The sequence below is a fragment of the Petaurus breviceps genome, unplaced genomic scaffold (assembly GCF_028583685.1).
Source record: "Petaurus breviceps papuanus isolate PSGF00001 unplaced genomic scaffold, PetGlider_PUasm1.0 185, whole genome shotgun sequence".
Taxonomy (NCBI): Eukaryota; Metazoa; Chordata; class Mammalia; order Diprotodontia; family Petauridae; genus Petaurus; species Petaurus breviceps.
Window position 1 is genome coordinate 28,666,289 of NW_027185797.1, and position 14,782 is coordinate 28,681,070.

General features: G+C 45.7%; 1 protein-coding gene across 1 annotated transcript in view; it reads left to right on the forward strand.

Moving 5' to 3' along the window:
* Positions 1 to 9,932: 9,932 nt before the first annotated feature.
* SKAP2 (src kinase associated phosphoprotein 2) overlaps positions 9,933 to 14,782 on the forward strand; it is a 222,496-nt gene continuing 217,646 nt past the window's right edge. Inside the window, exon 1 of the mRNA XM_069088674.1 lies at positions 9,933 to 9,942. The gene's annotated coding sequence lies outside the window, so the exon portion shown is untranslated. The remainder of the gene's footprint in view (positions 9,943 to 14,782) is intronic.

The window sequence follows — 14,782 nt, forward strand, 5'->3', positions numbered from 1 at the left end:
TGTTAAGTTTTAGATGTCTCCAGGATACCTAGTTTAAGATGTCTAAAAGGCAGTTGGAGACACATGACCAGAGGTCAGCAGAGAAGTAAGGGCTGGATAAGTAGATCTGAGAATCATCATCATCATAGAGATGGCCACTGAATCCATGAGAGCTAATGAGATAAAGTGAAATAGTCTAGAGTTCCCTCTCTTGAATTCCTTAGACCAATAAAATCATGGGTCCAGGTTAAAAAATCAGTTTCACAAAGGAAGCACCAATAGAGTGCATCAGTGGAAGGCAAGATCGTGCCCACCTGGAGGCATCAGGGTCAGTGTCAGTGCCAGCAAAGGCTTCACAGCTGAACTTGGCTCTGAAGGATTCTGGCAGAGCTGGAGGAGGCAGAATCCCATACAGAAGAAAGAGCACAAGACAAGGAGAAGCAAAGTGGATCATGTTGGTTAAAGAGACAGGGCCCTGTTTGACTAGAGTCAGGCCCTTTGTGGTGGGGCATGGGAGAAATGTTTGGGAAGGTAATTTGAGGTGAAGATTGTGGGAGGCTGTGGTCCAAGAAGTGTGGGCTTTATTTAGAAGGCAATGGGGAGCTTTAGAAGGTTTTTTCCATGAGGGTGTTGTGAATGAACAACTTTGAGCAGATGAAACAGATCAGTGAAAAGGTGATTATTTGTTTCATAAGCATACTTATTTTTTTTTCTCCTTTTTAGAGGGAGGAAGGTAGGGCAATTGGGGTTAAGTGACTTGCCCAAGGTCACACAACTAGTTTTTGTGTTAAGTGTCTGAGGTCAGATTTGAACTCAGGTCTTCCTGACTCCAGGGCGAGTGTACTATTCACTGTGCCACCTACCATGTTTCCCCCATAATAAGACCTATCCCGAAAATAAGCCCTCCCCTTACTGTGTAAGATTCCTCTAAAATAAGCCCTCCCCCGAAAATAAGCCCTATTGAGATTGCTACTGTAGTGAAGGTGATCCCCTGTGCTACACGCTACATTACAGTACCTTCTGTATGCACCATCCCCCCCCCCCAGTGAAAAGCACGCCACGCTCTGAGCTGCATCCAATCACCAATCAGAGCTGCAGCAGTGAGCACGTCATCCTGTTCTTCCCCAGTGATTTGCTTATTGAATAAAGGTACATTTTTTTGTTCACATTTACCTGTTTATTAAAATTGCTGTCAATGTTCATTAAAATAAGCCCTCCCCTGAAAATAAGCCCTCTGGTGTTTTTCTGTCCAAAAAAATTAATAAGACAGTGTCGTATTATCGGGGAAACACGGTAGCCACCCCAAAGTATCTTCCTTTTTTAAAGGGATTATCTTTAGCTTTAGAATTGTAAATACTTATACTAATACTAACTCTAACTCTAACCCTAACCCTAATCCTAATCCTAACCCTAACCCTAATCCTAATTAGCACCTGGGACAGAGCACATAAAATGTATCTGCCATCAGTGTTCTACAGTGGGCCACTGGTTGGGAACTTAAGGACCCCCAGAGGCTGGGAACAGGGAAAGGAATAGGGTAGAACAAGAAAGGGAAGACCTGGGGAGGGGATCAGAGAAACCCACCACCTGGCTACCCATTTGAGTGTATTCTTCATGCTTACAAGGTGTTAAGTTCAGTTGTTTCTATGTGGTTTAAGAACTTAAAATGCTGCCAGCACCCCCTCTAAATTTCATCCTTTTGAGACAAAAAGTTCCAATTGTCTTGCCCTGGTTGTGATTTCAGAGTTTGAGAACAAGAAGGGGAAGAGTTTCTTTTAGAATTCCAAAGCCCTCTTACAAAGAGGGAGCTTTTCCAGGGTTCGAAGGTACCCATAACATTACTTCCTTTCCTCCATTGCACCTGCAAGGAGGTAGGCATAGAGCCACTTATCACTCCACTCCCATCAAACATATGATGAAAGAGGGTTTTCATTCCCTTCATTTTCATAAGTACCAATATCTAATTTTTTAAAAATAAAGACCTGCTTGGTGCTCATGATTTATATATGTAAAATGGGTTCTAATGTATTACGACTCAGCACACGAAGCTTCCCCCTCCCCCCACCAACATCTGGATTCTGATTTGTGGCCCAATAAACCCCCTTGCTGCAGGTGGCATGCGCACCGCTGTCCAGAGGGGTAATACATCAACAAAGCATTTCCAAACATGGTGCAATAATGTATTCAATTAGGGGGGGAAATAAAACATCGAGCTTTTCTTATAATAAATCTTTGACTAAGCTTTCTGCCTCATGTGTTTGCTGGGGGAAATAATGGACGTCGTTCAGACTCGGGGTTACTGGGGACCGCTGAGGGAAACATGAAATTCTGTAGGTTTCAGCAGTCCTGTGAAGCCCTACAACATGGAAAGTGTACAAATTAGAAGAGGCTGTAATATGTGACTAATGATCCCTCGTGGGACACCTCAGGAGCCTGGATTTACTATTATGATTGCTCGATTCATTTAAGCCACAGGAGTTGAGAAGCCAGTAAGTGAAAAACACCTCGAACTTCATTAGATGTGGCTGTAATTGAAGCTCTAAAGGTTTTTTCTCTCCCCCTCTCCATCATTCTTCATATTTCTGGAAATGGGGTACCAGAGTTCCCAATAAAAACAGTCGACATCATGAATGAGGAATCAATCTCCGGTTCTTGGGAAATGCATTTGCACCTTGCCATGTGTTGCTAGGCCAGGTTGGATCTGGATGGAAAACCTAATTTACCCCAGATTTCATCTTCCAAAAAAGAGCACTGGACAGGAGCTGCTGGGCTGAGATCTGGATAGCCATTACTTATTGAAGTCATTGGGTCATGGATTTAGAGCTGGGGGAGAACTTAGCAGTTGTCAAGTCCAGTCCTCTCAGGGGAAACTGAAGCTAAGAGAAGGTGGGTGAATTGTCCAGCATCACACCAGGAGTAAGTAGCAGAGATGAGATTTGAACCTCTTTCCCCTGTGACCTTGAACAAATGGCATCCCCTCTCCAGGCTTCAACTTCATCCTCTGTAAGGAAGGGGGTTGGAATGGATGGCCTCCCTCTGGGCCTAGAATCCCCTGGCTCCATATTTCACTGACCCCAGATTATACTAACAGGTGGCCCTTTGTTCTTGAGGTGAGCGCCTTCCCTCCATTGATTATGCCCAATTTGTCCCATCTATATCATTCACACATAGGTGTTTGCATGTCATCTCTCCTGTTAGATGGGAAGCTCCTCGCGTGCAGGGACAGCCTTGTCTTTCTTTGCATCCTTGTGCTGGCACACATAAGCACTTATTAAATCCTTATTGACTAAGGTGGCTGGATTGGGCTTCATATACTAATTAACTGTGTAGCCCTGGGCAAATGGTCCAACCTTGTCCAATCTCAATTTCCTCATTTGTTAAATGGAGATAATAATAGCCCCTGCCTCCTCTGGTTGTTGAGAAGATCAAATAAGATGCTGTATGTGAAGTTCAATCTAAATGTTGGCTACTATTATTTAGCTGGGTAGCTCCACCCACCTGCCCATCCTCCTTCCTGGCCCTGATGACAGTTGGTAGAAGGGAGGGCCAGGGTCATGCCCACTGATGTCTCAGTGGGGCCTTCCCACAGGCATAGACCCTTCATTTCTTCTCTGGGCTTTAGGTTATAGGAACATGGGTTCATAGATCCAAAGCTGGATGGACCTTGGAGGTCATTCAGTCCTGCCTCCTCATCTCATAGATAAAGAGATCCATTGAGCCTAAACTTCTTACTTTACAGAAGAGGAAACTGAAGTCCAGGAAAGTACAAGTACAAACAGTGGCTCAGGCTCTCCAACTTCCAATTCAGTGTTTCTTTCCATTCTGTGCTCAAATGAAGATGGTACCTTGGTCAGAGCCTTTGGAGGTACCCACTGTCCCCAGTTCTCCTCTGGGATCCCAATTCTTGATCATTTCTTTGATAGGATTGCCCCATTGATATGAGCCCTATCAGTGCCCAGAGACTCTCCCTAGCCAGGCTAAGGTCAGTCGGTGTAAGCGGAGGCTGGCTGCCTGAGCCTCTGAGAATGGCGGGGCTTGGCCCAATGGGCTAATGGTAGTCTGCCATATTGTTCTTTCAAGGAAGGATCCAGGCGTTTAGAATTCATAGAACCTTTCTAGAAGCAGAGAATAGGAGAAATGGACGAGGAATAAGAGGAGCTGGCATTTGCACAGTGGGTTGAGGCTGGAGAAGTGGTGAAGTTCTCGGCGGACGTGATCTCCTTTGAGTCTCACAATGACCCTCTGAGGTTGGAGCCACAGGTACTATTCTCCTGACTTTACAGTTGAGGGAAGTGAGGCTCAGGGAAGTGGTTTGGCTTGGCTGTTCTAGTGAAGGATAATACTATGCATAGAGCTAAATTGAGAGACCATAAACTCATTGCGAACAGAAATCAATTTGTTGTTTGTCTGACATAGAGTAGGTGCTTAATGAATGATTGTTGTTTGAAATAAAAATATATAACGTACATTTACATACACATTCATGCACATATAGATGTGTTTATATGGACCTATATACATGTGTCTATATGGATACCTACTAGCATGTGTTTATACTGATACATACATGCATGTATTTATATGGACACCTACACACATGTTTATATGGGCACATGCACATACAAAATGAGAGTAGCAGCCCTGAACTCTGGATAGAGAAATGGCCTCAGACCCACACTGGCTATGTGACCAAGGCCTCCGAGCCCACATAACAAGGCCTAAAGGATGCAGAGCAGATGCTCTTCTACACTGGTCAGGGGAGTTTCCTCACTGGAAATCCCCAACACCAACACACCGAAGGCATGAATCAACATGGCCCTGCACATATTCTGGGGGGCAGGGGAGGGAAGCCATTAACAAGTGGGGGTGGGGTGTCAGGAAATGTCTCTGGCAAGAGGTAGCTTTTGAGCTGATCTTTGAAGGAAGCTAGAGATTAGAATAGGCAGTGCAGTGGGTAGAGCTGGGGGCCTGGAATCAGGAAGGTTTCTCTTCATGAGTTCATATCTGGCCTCAGACAGTGTGCCCCTGGGCAAGTCACTTAACTTTGTTTGCCTCACTTTCCTCATCTGTAAAAATGAGCTGGAGAAGGAAATGGCAAACTGCTCTAGTATCTTTGTCAAGAAAACCCCAAATGGGGTCACAGCTGAAAACAACTAAGCAACAATTGCAAGAAAAGACCGGAGTGGCTAGTAAGCCTTAGAGACAGGATTCCAACCCAGGTCACTGCTGACTCCAGGTCCAGCTCATTTTCTCCCATATCACGGTGTATGTCCATAGAATTAGTTCCCAGCTGACATTAAGTAGCCTAGAAGAATAAGAAGATCTAATATCTTTTTCTTCTTTTAAAAAGAAACCTAGGAAAGACCTTTCCAGAGGGGCCTTTAACTAGGAAGGTCTCCAAAGCCGTTTCTGGAGGGGGCACTAGTCTCAGCTCCCTCCTTCCCTCTGTGACATTGATATGTGCTGACCTTCGGACCAAAAAACTCATCGGCATTGTACATATTGATGTGGGGTTTTAAAGATGGCCCCAAAGGACTGGGCTTGCTCATTTGGAAACTAGATGATAAGGCCAATAAAACCGACACCCGTTCAAGGACTGAGGCTCGATGAACAAAGACCCCCGGGGCCCAGATGGTGACCCTCAGTCCTGGAAGGAGGCAGCTCAAGCTCCTTCCCAGACACACAATCTTCCCCTTGGACTTTTCAAAATAATTTTCTTATTCACACATGGCAAATTGTGTAGGACATAGACTCAGATACTCCTGCAGGGGAAAGATTCCATGGAGAAATGTCGTTTGCTGGCCCTGGCCATGTGCATTTATAAATATTTTACAAGTGACGCTTTCAGACGAGTGACTTTTACTGCCCTATTAATGCAACTTGCAAATTTATAGTCTGGGCACTTGCGGGCTGTGAACGTCCAGCAGTTTGAGACTCGTGCCAGGGACGTGGTTTATGTTTTTAAGTTCTTTCTTCTGTTCTGGCCTGAGATCCTTGACAGCTAGGCCATGTGTGATAATTCAGCATCCATGTGGTATAAGCCTGCATAATACATCAATCCCCACGCTCGCTGATACCGTCATAAATATCACTGCTGTGACGGGTTCCATGTGACTAGAGGACACACACAGCTTCAGAGCATCCCCATAGCACCCAGAATTATGGTTGTGATTAACAGTAATAATGGTCAAGTGGTGATGTGCTCCTGGCCGGGCTTTATAACACAGGACTAAACCAAAACTCTAATCAAGAACAGACAAATTACCCCTGCTTTGGGAAATTATTATCAAGATAATTTATTGTATTGGATCCAAGCTGGTGATTTCATCAGCAGAAGGAATTCCTGGTGTGAAACTCCCTCCAGTGATACAGGCTGGCAAGTGTTCTACAATGTACAATCTTGGGAGATCTGCCCAGAGGACCCAGAATTGGACGTGGTCTCACAAAGCCGGTAAATCTAGCAGAGGCAGGCCTTGAACCCAGGTGTTCCTGACCCCAAGGTCAGCCCTCTGTGTAACAGACCCCACTGAGACCAGCTCAGCTCAAGGGGCCCCTCCCCCTCCCTTTAGCACCCCTTCCCCAATCCCTCCACCTCATTCCTCATGTATTTTATAGATGCAAACTCATATGTATCCTTCTTGTCTCGGCAGCAGAGAGTGTTCTGTTTTTGTATTTCCAGCACGGGGCCTAGCACAGAGTAGGCACTTAATAATGCTTGTGGAATGATATACATAGGATTGAAATCTGTAGGAGACGTTAGATAAGTTTCCCATTTTGCAGATGTGAAAACTGAGACCCACAGAGCTTAAGAGCATTGCACAAGTTCACAAGGGGATGTAGGTGGTGGAGCTGGGCCCTTGGACTACAAATCAAGCACTGGGCTGCTTGCTTAGTGACCTCCTGAGAATACTTTAATTAATTTGTTTGTTTCCTTTTAGTTTACAGGACTCAATTCCACAATTCCTTGAGTTTCACATTTTGTCCCCTTCCCATGGCGGCATATAGTCAAGTACAGGATCTGTGAATACTTTCACATTAGAGATTAGTCAGGTTATAAAGACGGATTGTATCAGATGGAATGAAAAATGGTAAAGAGGACATAAAACCAGAGAAGGAAAAAGATCAGGTATTTTGCTTCCACCTGGATATAAACTCAGTTCTTTCTAGTTCTTTCTCTGGATGCACATATTTCTCTCCATCATGAGTCTTTTGGGATTGACTTATATCACGGCATTGCTGAGAGGAGTCCAGTCTATCAAAGTTGGTCATCACACATATGTTGTGTCTGTAATTGTGTACAAATTTCTCCTGGCTCTACTCTTCTCACTCAGCATCAGTTTGTATAAGCCTCTCCAGGTAAATATGAAGACCGTCTGCTCCTCGTTTCTTATAGCACACTGAGAATACTTTAGAGACTCCCTCAAGTCTGGGCTGAAGTCTAAATAGGCAGACTCTCTGAAGTCTAGGAGGCAGGCTCTCAGCTTCATAGAAATCACATCAGATGCAGAATCTGGGGATGGGGTTCAGCTCCTGTTTTATTCCTCATTGGCTCCCCCTCTATGGGCCTCAGTTTCCTCCTCTGTAAAATGGAGGAGTTCTTCTTGATGTCTGAGCTCCAGATCTATGACCTTCCCAGTGCTGTTGTTGGCCTGCTGCCCTGACCCCTTATGTTATGTTTGAAGCTCGGGTGGGGCTAAGGTGGAACATTCTTCAGGGTTTCCCTGGTTTTGATGACCTGGACAGACTGGACTTGGGCTTGACTGGTGTTGATGGAACCACACGATGGGTTGAACTGTTGGAAGTCACAGGGAGAAAGGCCAGTGGGGACTAGCCCTTCCACAGCAGGTGCAAAGGGGCCAGCACTGGACTTGACCAGCATGGATGTGCATTTAAGACATGGTTGCACATAGGACCTGGCTGGGATGATGTCCCCATATAGGTGGGGATGGGGGGTGGGGAAGGCAATACTGAGGAAAGTGGGGCAGAGGGGGAAGAGCCCGGCTTTTGGAGTCAGAAGGTCTAGGCTCAAATCTTGGCCCTGACGATTGCTTGCAACATGAAGTTAGGCAAGACGTTTAGCCTTGACTTCCTCCTTCTAGCTCAGATGGTCTATGGGTGAGGGCAGTGTAGAAAAGAGACCTATGAAGGGGGCTCCAAGGGCTGGCTCTGACTCAGGGTCATCGGTGACCTTACTCAGTCACTCCCCTCTCTCAGCTTCCCTTTTCTCATCTGTAAAATGAGGGGAGTGGGACAACAACATAAAAAGAGAGTAACAGCAGCACAGAATGCAACCAAGTTAGCATGATCACGGTTGGTCCTGACAAAGAGACAAGAAAATGAACTAATGATGGAACGAACAAACGAAGGAATGAATGAATGGAAGATGATCTGGAAGACCTACAGCCTGAAGCTTAGGCCAAGCCTCTGCCTTTCATTGGATTCTCCTCTAAAGGCTAAAGTAGCCCAAGGCTGTTAGAGTTACTCAGGACAACTGCTTTAAACCTAATTAGATCAATCAATACACTAGAGACTAAGGGGAATTTCCCCTTTGGGTGAGATGTGATTCTCTCTCTGTTTCTCTCTGTATCTCTGTGCATCTCTCGCTCACATACACACATATTATCTCAGTAGAAGAGCTATTTTAATATGAATTGTCTGGCATATAGTCTCCTATTTGTACTTTCTCTGATTTCTGTTTTGCTATCAAAGTGTATAAATGAGTTTTGTTGCTATTTGCTATGGGTGATCATTATAAAACCAGTATTTGGTAGGAAGGGTGTCAAGCCTTGGATATAGAGCTTAAGGTCTCTCTTTCCCTATCAAGAAACAATGGTCAGAAGTTTAACTGGAACCTAAAAATTACATCCCCTAGACTAACAATATTTAAGGAAACACATGGATCCAATTCTAGCCTCCTCTCTCTGAGGATATCGCAGTGGGAGTCAATCTCCTGTTTTCCCTCCTGGCAGGAATTACAATGCTCCCTTGGAAAGGGGGGGGGTAGGGGTTCCCAGGTAGCACAGAGAGTAAGAGCACTGACCCCAGTGTCGGGATGACCTGGGATCGAATTCTGGGCTCAGACACTTAGCATCCACCCAGAAACACCTGGCCGTGTAACCTTGAGCAAGTTACTTAACCCCAATTGCTTAAAAAAGGGGGGGGTGCTAGAGCCCCCTGCCCCCATTTGAACTATACAGAATACCCCATGCTCCATGTGGGGGATAGTGTCATTACATATCTATCTACTCCTCCATACACCCATGGTTCAACCCCCATCTGTCTGTCTACCTCTCTGCAGTGTCCCTGAGCAGGACGTGAGGAGAATCAGCTGGTTTGGGCAGGGCGAGAAATGGAATTTCTTTCAAAGACTGTGGAGTTTGAGTTTCTTCATTCCTAGACCCATCACAAGAGTAATTTCTTCCTCTCATAGATCTGTAATGATAGCCCCTGCCATGCATAATGGCTGGCAATTTCCTTTGGTCAGCAAAGAGAAAAATGAAGGGAGTCAACAAGTCCAGGGGCCCCTGATGCCCACCTAATATCTGTTAATGGGTCTTGTGATGGCAAACCCAGATAACCTGGGCCTCTCAAAGCCATGATGACTGCCCAGGCATAAATGAAATGCACATAATGGGGTGTTTCTTTCTGTCCCGTACAATCTCAACCGCTGTCCACAATTCACTGCAGCTGACTCCTGGGCCTCTGAAAGCTAGAATGAGATATCCGTCATAAAGAGCCATTCTACTCAATACATTACCATTAAAACAATCGCTCACAAGCTTTATGAAGACGGCCTCAGCTATGAGAAGCACTCAGCTCTCGGATTCACATTTCACTGTCCTAAGAAAGCTCATCTCCCCTCATTCCAAACCCAAGAATTTGTGGTAGAATAGCTACATTTTCACCTCTGCCTTCAAGATTTTTTTAAACCTTTATAGCTGTGTGCTCATTAAGTACATGGGGAAAAAATCACCTACAGCCTTACTCTCTGAAAGAAAGCAAAGCTATTTTACTGCTGTGTCAGAAAGCAGAATTAGGAAATGATTACTGGAGATAGGATGGGTCAGTGAATAGTCTTCTGGACGTGGGGTTAAGACTACAGCTCCTTATCAGAGAGCCAGCAGATTGACCCACCCAGCAGAGCTACTGAACCCTGGGAAGATCCCAGTGGTTGCATAATTTACCTGGTCCAGCCTGACAGCCACTAAGCCCACCAAGAGGCCAGCTTCCCAGCCAAGTGACCTGCTTGACCCAGCCTAGCAGCAGACTGACCCATCCATGAGATACACCATACTTTGCAGGGGACCAGCCCAACCCAGCAGCAGAATGACTCATTACAGTCTACTTGGGGAAACCAAAGCAATTGTGTACAAACCAGAGAGGGGCAGGTTAAATGGGAGATAATCATCTGGGAGAAGACACCACCACTAAAGGGGTTCAGGAAAGGCTGGGATTTCAGCTGGGCCATGGATGAAGCAAGAGGAGCCAGGAGGCAGACATGAGGAGCCAGAGTATTCCAGATGGCCAGTGGGAATGTGTGGAGTAGAGACAGAGAATCTTGTGCCCATGTCCCTGGATCTCAAGTATGTGGTGGGGTGTGAGATGTAAGAACACTGGAAAAATAGGAGAGGACCAGATCAAGAAGGACTTTACAAGCTAAAAAAGGATTCCATGCTTGATCCTGCATGGAGAGATCATATAAGGATAATGGGGAGCCACTGGGATTTATTGAGTAGGGGAGTGACATGGTCAGATCACTTTGACAGCTGAGTTGAAGAAGGTCTGGCCTGGGGAGGCTTGACCCAGGGAAACCCCCCAGCAGCTTTGCCATTGTCCAGGGGTGAGGGGATGAGGGCCTGCACCAGGGTGGGGACAGGGTCAGAGGAGAAAAGTGGTGTATTCAAGACATGGGAGAAAAGTGCTTTGGAGCGTTAAAGGCTCCTTAGTAATGTGAGTAGTGGGCATGGTCATCCCTTGTACTGTCCATAGAGCATGACCAGTGGTGGTTCATTGAGGAAAGTGGAAGAACAACAGCCGTACTAAGAATCCACACCTATCTAGTGTTTTAAGGTTTCTGAATATTATATCATTGGAGCCTCACAACTGGCCTTATCTGGGCCTCAGTTTCCTTATCTGTAAAATGAGAAGTTTGTACTAATGGACTCAGAGACCCCTCCCAGTTTTTTAATCTATGATTCTAAGAAGTAAATGCTATTATTATCTCAATTTACCAAAGAGAAAACAGCTTTACAGGGTCAAAAAATGCCAGAGGCAGGTCTTCCTAACTCCCAGCCCAGCATTGGCTCTGCCAGTCTACATGGCTTCTCTCTGGTATGCACCTGTCTGTGGAGAGGTAGAAGCAGTAGCAAGCCAAGCCATTGACTCCTTCTCCTTTCTGTGTGCAATGCAGACACGGGACAGAATGCGTGGGGAGTGGTGACTCTGAAGGAACAGTGGGCAGTGACCACGAATGGATTCTCTGGAGAAATGGACCAGGAATGCTTGCATTTGGTGGTGACCAGGCAGGGCCTCGGAAGCCTAGCTCTCAGTGCCCAAGTCGCTGTGAGTGCATCACACAGAGGCCTTTGTGTTGGACATGCAAATTCTCAGGTTTTATGCTCCCCTGGCAAGAGCTGGAGTGGGGGTGGGAGGGTGGGGGCAGGTTGGCTGCAGGCTGGTGGGCATCTCAAGGTTCACAGACAAAGCTCTGTGTCAGGTGAAACTCGCCAACAATTTTGCCAGAGTTATGCATGTTGAGGGAGGGCCTGTGGATACACCCGGTTTAATTGGCTTAATTGAGGGATGTGAAGCCCTACTCCTGTGAATCACCCTGGATGCAGGTTCTAGGTAACTGGGTTGTTGTTTTTTATTTTGTTTTTTTTTTTTTAGCAATATTTGCTGTAAGTCACATTTGCTTATTAAAGGTCCCATAGGTATTTTGCCCAACCCAAAGACATAAATAGTCCCCCTTCCAAGTCAACAAGCATTTGAAAAAGCATCTATTATGAGCAAGAGCCCCTTTAAAGCCTGGACCAGGAGTCACCTCCTACATACATGGGGCCTGTTCTGACTCCCCAGGCATCTGCTCACTACCCCTGCCACACCCCCTGTATTTTTGTGCTGGCTTTATATCTATTTTGAATTGACTTTTCAGGTCTAGATGGATTCCCTCCAGTGGGCTGTGAGAGTAGGGACATTTGGGCCTTTTCCTCCTCAAAGCTTAGCTCAGGGCCTGATCCTTAGTAAATGGTTGTTGAATTGTACTTGCTAACTCTGTTTCTGTATCATTGGTCCATTCACTTCCCCAGAACACCAAAGCGGTCCACAGTGCTAAAAGGGTGAAGAGGCCTTGGCTGGGCTGCAGCCATTGTCCTCCCTGGAAGACCAGGTCAGTTTAGGTGAGAGAATCAGGGCCATTTCACCTTTGACAATAGGACCTGGGCATCTTCTCCATGCTTCCTTTGTGCGTGATCTCACTGACACCTGGCAAGCAGAATCCCTCCCCAGATGACTGCCATTTCCCTGGGCAAAACTTTCTCAGGATGAGTTTGACAAAGATGACCCACCACACTCCGATATCAAAAGCACCAGCATAACGCCAGATTTTAAGAGCAGTCGGGTTTTGTATTGCATCGGAAGCAGCAACATGTTAATGATTGGACTTTCAAGAGGTTCCTATTTCCCATGATAGGAAGTCATATAATATTCAATGAATTATGTTATATGCTTTCAACATGAGACTCCATTAGCAATATTAACATGCCAGGGGCTCTCTGCATCCCGTCATACCTCAGCAGGAATTATGGGCACTGAACCTATTATTTATGCATTGCAAAGAAAAATATCTCCCTTAATTTATTTGTGTTGATTTACCTTTGGACCTACTCAAGTACTTTCCTTGCATTTTGAAAGGAAGGATTCTTTGCTGCCTTGACAGAACCATGCTTCAAGAGTTATATTTGCAGATACACACAAAGCTGAATTTGATCATAGGATAATGGTGAATTAAATAAAGAGCGTGATTCTTCCCTTCATGCCAGCAATTCTAGGATACCCGGCAGAAGTCCTACCAAAATATGTCAGGCTCATTTTGAGAGGTTATTTGATACAGTGAATGAGCCTTTGGTTTGGAATCAGGAGGCTGCCTCTGACACTAGCTGGGTGAGAGGGAGCAAGGGGCCTAACCTCTCTGTTCCTCAGTTTCTCCAGCCGTAAAATACCTACTCAATAGGTATATTTTACGTGCATTTTACAACCTCTCAGGGTTATTGTGAGGGTCGAATGAGATCATGGATAGAAAGAGCTTTGCGATTATAAAATGCCATCCAGGTTAGCAGCACCATCATCTTCCTTTGGGTCCAGGGGGTCCAAACCTTTTGGATGTCATGGAACCTCTTAGCCATCTGAAAAAATCTGTGGGAACAGCAGCTCAGGATGGTGCTTTTAAATGCAGGAAATAAAATATAAAGGAAAACAATTAAATAGTTGTCAACATATTAAAAACCGAAGCAGGTCACAGAGCCAGGGCAACATCTCCTGCTTCAGTCCACGTCTAGCCCATTCTCCCACCTTAGCGCCAGCCTTACCTCTTGCACAAGGTTATCCAGTCCTACGAGGCAGAGGCATCTTCCTTCTTTCCTTTGAAATGTTTCATTTTTGCTCTTCTTTTTTCTCATCATTCTTAATTCTCAGTGGTTCTTCCACCCAATGAACTTTCCCTTGTAACAAATAAGTAGTTAAATAAAATAAATGTAATTGGGATCTGTGAGGATTTCTCCCTCCTGGCAACACAACATTCCAGTGCACAAATCAACACTTTCCATGAGGCAGCTTTAAGCCCTTCCAGCGGGTCAGGTTAGACATCCGTTGGCTTTGAGCCCAGCATGATTTGGTGACAGCTATGAGCCGATGCTGATCAGACTGGCTTTCCCAGAAATGGAGGGGGCGGCATTGGTCCCTGTTTGATTGCATGGATGATAAGTCCAATTACCTTTTGGCCAACACTCTGGGCATCCGTGAAGGCACAAGTATTCCCTAGATCTTTTCTCCCGAAGTGCCATGAGAACCTAGAGGTATACCCACTTGACTTGAATGGAGATCCTTTCTAAGACTGGGAGAAGGTCTGGAGGAATTTGTGGTTTGGGGGACAAAAGGAATCCAGTGAGACCTAGTCACTTTGTGCTTGACTGGGGGGGATATGGGTCAGAAGATCTGACTTATACAACCAAATCTTAACCTGGGGTCCATGAAATTGTTTTAGGAAAAAAAAACATTGATAATTATATTTCAATATAATTGGTTTCCTTTGTCAATGGATTTTGTTTCACCAGATTTCCAAAGGGGCACAGGACTCAGGAAAGTAAATGTGCTTGGGCTTCTGTTTATGTTAGCTCCCCACACCTCACCACACAGCCTGGAGAGATGCCCTGGAAGGGAAGGTGTCCTGTGCCAGCCTCAGAGCTGCTTAGGCACAGAAGCTCAGGAGGGTGAGGTCAAGGCTGGCATGAATCCAGAGAGCCCGGAGCTAGCAGTTCCTGGCATGTTCAAGGTCAGGGTTTCTCTTCTGATCTCTGTGGTTGTGGTTGTCAGAAGCCCTGGGTTTCCTTCCTGGGTGCCCCCATGTGACCTCATCCCTCTGCATTTTCCAGACAAACCAGCTTGAGCTCCATTGTGGAGGTGTATTCCTTCTAGCTTCACAGCTGGGATCAGCTCCAGGGCCACCCGAGATGCCACAATGGAGGAGAGGAGGAAGCACTAACAGGAGTAGGCAAGGTCCTCCCAAAGTCCATCAGAACCAGGGTCT